Source organism: Quercus suber, unplaced genomic scaffold, assembly GCF_002906115.3.
Source record: "Quercus suber isolate HL8 unplaced genomic scaffold, Cork oak 2.0 scaffold_501, whole genome shotgun sequence".
Lineage (NCBI taxonomy): Eukaryota > Viridiplantae > Streptophyta > Magnoliopsida > Fagales > Fagaceae > Quercus > Quercus suber.
Genome location: NW_027069950.1, coordinates 589,604 through 596,937, shown reverse-complemented (window position 1 = coordinate 596,937; position 7,334 = coordinate 589,604).

The following is a 7,334-nucleotide window of genomic DNA, read 5'->3' as shown; positions in this document are numbered from 1 at the left end:
AAGATGCTCACCTATTTGTACAATTAAATAAGTAAATTATTGAAGATCCATTGACTTTGACTCCAAAAAACCGACAAGTTGGAATACTACAGCATAACTACCATATATAAGAAACGTTGACCTTGAACACTTGGAAGCCCAATAAAAACTGGTATTTTGTCCAACTTGATTGCCTATATAGTTGTATTTTGTTGTTATCGATTCAAATAAAAAATTACTGTTTAATAAATCTACATGTACCCAATATGAAAGTTTATTTAAGAAGTTCAAGAAATTATATGAACATGAATTTTGTCTCACTAACTTTCCTTTTTTTTTTTAAGAAAAAAACTTGAAGACTTTATTAAGAAGAAGAGAAGTGTTATGTTCACAACATTTTCATAACAAATCATAAGTGGTTAGTTGTTATTGGTTCAAATTTGAATTTAGCACTTAGATTACTCTTTTAATCTAACAATAACAACTTACCATTTAAGATTTGTTGTAAAATTATTGTGGACATATCATTTCTCTAAAAAGAAACGGTTATATATCAACCTAAAGTACAAAATAAAAAATGAATGGAACATTTTTTTTTTTATCTAAACAGCACAATCTAAGATATTAAAAGAAGGAAAATTATTGAATATTCCGGAAGTATCATAAATGCGTACTCCTCCCTTTTACATGAATTGTGGATCTTACCATGAATTTAATTAGTGGAACCCACAATTATATGAGAAAAAGGAGTAAGCATTTATGATACTCTTGAAGTACTCAATAATTTCCCTTAAAAGAATGCATAGCTAAACAATGGGCAAGTTTATTAACTTCACCTAGCATGAGAGTAAAGTAATTGATTGAATGATTCTTATTATATTCTTCTCAACAACCAAAAAAAAAGTTCTTATTATATTAGCTTTCCTAGTTGTCTTTTGGTGTACGTGCTTCGAACTTTTCAAATGAACATTAATTCTTTGAGATTTTATTAGGATTGAATACAGTAATGTAGGTGCGAATTATGCATAGTATAATAATGAGGAAATTTATGCATAAGGGTAGAGAAAAAAGAACCTCATTCTTCACCAATAGTATGCTCTTTAAAAGAAAAAGACATTTCTTAGTTTGGAACAAATAGAATGTTTTAGCGAAATCTTGGAAAAAAACCAGTGGGATCGTTTTAGCTAGGCTTTAGCGGTTCTGTTCACTATAATTAGTAAATTTTCTGTGCGATGCACGAATAATGTTATAATGTTTTATGTAAATTTGTTTTTGGAAAATATTATATATATATATATATTTATATTTGCTTCCTGCTTGAGTACACCTTTTTAACTTTAGAACTGTGAACCCAATTGTCACATAGGGATCATCATCGATCACTTCTTCTTGATCTTCATCTCCGTAAGAGTAAAGATGACCACCTCGCACGCGTGAAACCAACAAAAGACCTCCGGATGATTCAACAATATACTTTTTGATAACATCGCGGGTTCCCTTCGGACGTGGCGCAACAGCTGTAGCAATATAAATATGTCAAGGTTCACAGTTTGGGTGATAGAGCATTGTTTGTGGGTAACAACTCATCGGTATCTTTGTCAGCATCAAGCTTCAATGGATGCAAAGCTAACTGTATCAATTTTACTGATGACAATTTTGAATTTTATGGGGCGAATGGTGGAGGGTACGACATGGGTGTATTTAGCATGGAAGATAGAGACACTAGTATGCCTTACCCAGTCGAATCCTTATCCTACTTTTCTACCCCACTTTGGTATATTTAACCTACATCTGTGCAACGCATTTGTTGGTTTAAATCAAAAACAAAAAATTATGAAAGTGGGTAAAATTATTGGTTTTTAGACAAGCTTGTATTTTGTGAACTCAGAGGTTGTAAAATTACATCTATGCAATCCATTTATCTAATAATAATTTTTCCATTTTAATTGCTATTATTTAATTATTTGTTTTTGTAATAATACTTTTTTAATGTTAATTGCTATTTTCTACAGGTTCTCTTCAATTATTATTATTATTTTTTGTAATATGATGATGCATCTAGATTGTCTATATATATACATATATAGAAGGAGTATATTATAGATTATAGATTCCTTTTGTTCTTGCTATTATTTCAATACTAGTAAGTTTCCCGTGCAATGCACAGATAATGTTATAATATTTTATGTAAATTTGTTTTTGGAAATATTATACCTATATTGTAGCATAATTATTATAAAACTTTGTTAGTAATGAGTTCATTATAAAAGTAACAATTATAAATTGTACACATATATCTATTATAATTATTTTGCTCAAGTAATGAGCAATAATGAAAACAATTTGGAGTAATATTGTATAATAAAAGTTGATAAAAGCATATTAATTCATTCTATATTATTGATTTTTATTATATGATGTAATGAAAAGTTTCATTACGATTTTTTTCTTTTCAATGCTTTGTTATTGTGGTATGGTGATGCTTGTTGTTATTATCAGTTTCTCCATTTTCAACATTTGAAATTTAGTCCGTCCATATTTGTTCAATTTTTGAGCTTTCATCATTTTTCCTTTTGTTGCATCATTTGTGTTAATTACTAATAAATTGGCACCGAGAGATTCTTAATTAGATCTTACAAAGTTTGGACTTTGTTACTAAGATTTTTCATAGGTATTTGCATTTATATTAAATTTCAATGATGTGATAGTTTTTTGTAAATTTTTTATTTTTGTTAATTTTGGAATAGTGCAGCAAAAAAAATTAATATAGCATGTTGAATTGTGTTTTTTTCCCCCCCATACATTTTTATCATTTGAAGGCGCATCAAAAATCTTAGTAACAATGTAATTTTTAAAATCATCTTTTAGATTGAAATCATTCAAATGAAGTAGAGAAATCCATTTTTTTTTCCTATTTTTTTTTTCAAATCACGTGGGATTCCTTCTCCAATATCAATATTTTTATAATAATTTAAATAAGTTATACATTAGTTTATATTTCGGCAAGATCTCGATCTTGTAGATTTATTTAGGATTTTCTCAGCATCTCTATCAAATATCACAAACTTTGTTTTGTTAGTTGCATTAAAAACTTTAATTTGAATCTTGTATCTGAAGTAGTTTGCAATTGTATATATATAGTAGTTATAGTGAGATAAATATATTATAAATATTTGGAGAGTACGTAATTAATATGAGTGTCTCTAACTTTGGAATAGAAAGATTTATTTTTGTTTTACATTTTGCACACCAAAATGATCCTGTTTGTAATTTGACATTCCTTTCACAAAGTACGCACAAAATGTAATATCAACCTATTGTTGTATCAATATTACTTATTATTGCAATACCCTAGCAGTCCACATCTTGCAATGAACTTTGAAATTAATATGTATTATTTTTTTAATGTAAATAATATGATGAGTATAATTTGAAATAATTAACAAACCTATTTTGTAGGATCTCATTCAATGCATTTTATCTTTGTTATTGTCTTCATATTATTTAAAGATAAATCCTCCCATGAAAATTGTTTTGCATGTATTTTTGGTATTTCTTGTATAGAATCATGTTTTTGACCATTCCTATCATTGAATTTTTTAAAAGAAAATATTAATTTAATGGCATTTTGTGAGATAGTATATGCTATTTATTAGACTTTTTTTGTTATTATAAATTTTAGAAATATGCACTTGTCAATTATTTCAGCAACCTGACGGATCTCAAGATTTATTTATTTTTTTGTTGCACTGGTTGATGGTAGAGAATTTGTTTGCATAAATTGCATAGAATATTATTAATAAACAAAAGCATATTGAATTGAAATTGAGGAAAAATGAAGAGATATTTCATGAGAATGAGGTTTTCTAGAAGTATCATCTATACATTGGGGAGGAAGAAGAAAGTTTGTGAGAGAGTAAGAGTTTTTGCTTTAATTTATACGTGGGAATGGTCAAACTTGGAGCATAATATGTAAGGTAAGAACTGGGCCTGAGTTTTTCATAAGGTTTGGTCTACTTTTCAAAGGTAATCAATTTTATAGTGAATAGCTTTTGGTCTAATTGGTCTAATTGTCAAGAACAGCTCATATCAATATAATAGTAAAAATAAGTTACTATGATCTATTGGGTAACAATAAAAAAAAAAAAAAAAAAACTTAATAAAAAGAGGTAAAAAATGCTAAATTTATATAATAGAAAAAATAAGTTAGTATTTGAATCAGTCACTATATTCAACTTGCCTGTGAATGGTGAAAATTGAGCAAAAAATTAAACAATTAATTACAATGCCATATACTGCATTATAATGGTTTGCCTTGTTATGGCAGAGAAAGGTTTTATAAGGGGAAGAATCAAAGTGTGCTTGGAGAGGCCCTCAGATAAAAGTGTTATAGTCATAAAGTTCTTGGGCACTTTCACTGGCCTAGGAGATGCAGAGAAGCTTCATAAGTATTTTGATGAAAATAAGTGTGGTAGAGTAGATTTTGAGAGAATAACATCCAACAATGGTAAAGGCAGCAAAAGCTGGGATGCAGGAAACCAAGGAGAAAAGGTGGAGGAACATATTCTGTATGGGTACATGGGTATCGCAGAGGACTCGGACAAAGTATATTTTAACACTAGAAAGTCATGTTTGATCAAGAGTAAGATGGAGATACAGGATCTGGCAAATGCTCCTCTTAGGCCTGATGAGAGGTAGCCGCCCATGAAACACTTTATTATGGATGGTGCTATAATTATGCGAATCATAGCTGGCTTTTTTTTGGTAAAAAAAAGTTTATGGAAAATTTCACTAACCTACCATGAGATTTGGGCTAATGCCAACTGGGTCCAAGACATTTTAAAACTGACCAAATTAGTCCCTAAACCTGAGTTAGCCCCTAACCACCGTTAGACCCGTTAGTTTGTGCGTTATTCTAATCTCCCTCTCCTCTCTCTAATTCGCTCCTCTGTCAGTCATCCCTCTCTTCTCTTTCTCTCATCTCAATTATACATATACAGAGATTCAAGACAGCCAAAACAAAAGATCTCTTGTACAAAACCACATGAAACCAATGCAAAAATCCTAAGATTTAGTTTTGAATCCAGGAACATCATATGCCAAAATAAAAAGCTTGAGTGAGGGAAAGTGTCAATTGTACAAAAAAATTAAGATCAAAATTTTGTCATACCCATATTTCTCAAGCAGCCTACTGATATGAACATGCTAGAATGTGGGGCTGGAATGTGTTCAATGGTGGTGGAGGCGCAGATTTCCCATCATCTTCTAGTAGAAATAGAAGCTTATTTTTTACAAAATCACTGCCTCACCACAAAATTGTTACAAAGCCCACTACCACAAACAAATCTTACACACACTGACTTAGACGCATATCCACACATTCATATACATGGAGCATGCATAACATTTATATGAGCTGTACATCCAAAGCCATTTCAAAATCAACCCCAAAATCTCTTTTTCCAAACCCTAAAACACCTAGTACTCCAGTTTACAAACCCAAATCAAAATCACTAAATCCCTAAAGCCAATAGAAAACCCAATCCCTAAATTAACCAATCACAAAACCAAAGACAAAAGGAGATTTTGGCCATAAATGACTGGAGGAAATAAAGAAGAGTAAGAAAGATAGAGGGGAGAAGGCAGCAATCAGTGGTTGTGGTGGTGTTGTTGAGCTTAGCTACCATCTGTGGTGGTGTGGGCTTCATGGAGCTATGGCTAAGCTTGAGAGAGAGATAACCATCGTAGTGGTAGTTCGTGGTGGCTATGGCTTGCTGGAAATAACCATGATATTTTGAGGGATTTGATCTGAGTTTAGGATTAAGGTGGGGATGAGAAAAGTTGAGATGAGAGGAGAGAGGGACGAGAGAGATGAGAGAATTTGAGAGAGGGGAGAGAGAGGAGAGGCTTAAATTACTAATGGGGCTTAAACGGTGTTTCGGACCAAGTTGGGTTTAGGGATGAAGTTGGTTAGTTTTGAAATGTTTTGGACCTCCTTGGCATTAGCCCAAACTTCAGGGTAAGTTAGTGAAATTTACCCAAAAGTTTATCTTAGTGGTTCAGTACTCCTTATGTAAACAGATACTGTCACTCTTTTTATTTTTATTTATTTATTTATTTTTATGAATGTGAACAGATATTGACTGGAAACTTTGTTTCCTTTTTATAAAGATGTTTTGCTTTTAATGATTAGGCTACATTGGACAAGAAGAGCTTCATATGATACCATAAATTCAAATCGTTTTTACATAGATATAACTCTGTAACATAAATTCAAATCGCACGGGCCAGACCTTAATATACATGATTGTCGTGAGGAGAAGTTATTCAACATTTTCCCTTCTATTGTGAACCACTAAAACCTGGGTGTTGTTCTTTTTTTTTTTCCTCTCTCTAAAACCTGGATATGTTTATTGTTTATATATTGAAATTAAGCTAAAAATCTTGTAACTTAACTAATACATTTTGGTGTTTTCAATAGAGATGCTTATTGTTCAAATTCCCCCTCCCTTTTTAATTATTGAATTATAAAAAATAAATAAAATTAAGAAATTTTGGTTAGGTTCAACATACCCCCTCTTCCCTCCAAATAAAATCAACTTCTCTATGAGAAATCATGATGTTGCGGGAGGAGGGGGTACCTAAAGAGGTGATATAGATATGTGATTAAAAGTGTTTTCATGAGCAATGGTATGACAAAGCCTTAGTTAAATTACCGATTAAACTTTTGGAATATGGTAAATTTAATCATTTAACCAATATTTCTAATACTCCCACTTACGTGTGAGCTGAAACTACATTTTAATAGGTGAGGATTAACACGTGGGAATTTAAATGAGAAGTAGAGTGGAGGAGACAGATATTGTGAGAATTTAAATGAGTCGTAGAGTGGAGGAGACAGTGATCGAACTCAGGATCTCATGCTTGGATATCATGTTACCGATTATCCCAAAACTTTTGGGATATAGTAAATTTAATTACTTAACCAATAATTCTAACAAACTTCAAGCTTGAATTGAGGGCTCTCAAAGATGAGTACTACTTGCCTAGAAATTGAACTTGACTCTCTGACCACTATTGATATTATTCAACCAAGCAAGATCGTTAATACTTTTTTGAGACTTATTATAGATGAGTGTATGTGTCTAATAGGAATGTGAATAAAGCAGGCTTAATCATTTCTAAAGAAAGGCTAATGGATGCACGGATGTCCTTTCTAATGTTGTGTGTACAAGTGTTAGTAAAGTTTCACATTAAATAATGATGAAGAGAATGAGTGGATAATAATATAACATAGCTGAGCTCATTCACATTGAGATTAGGTCTTTTAGGTTAAAGTGTATCTCAATGTTTTA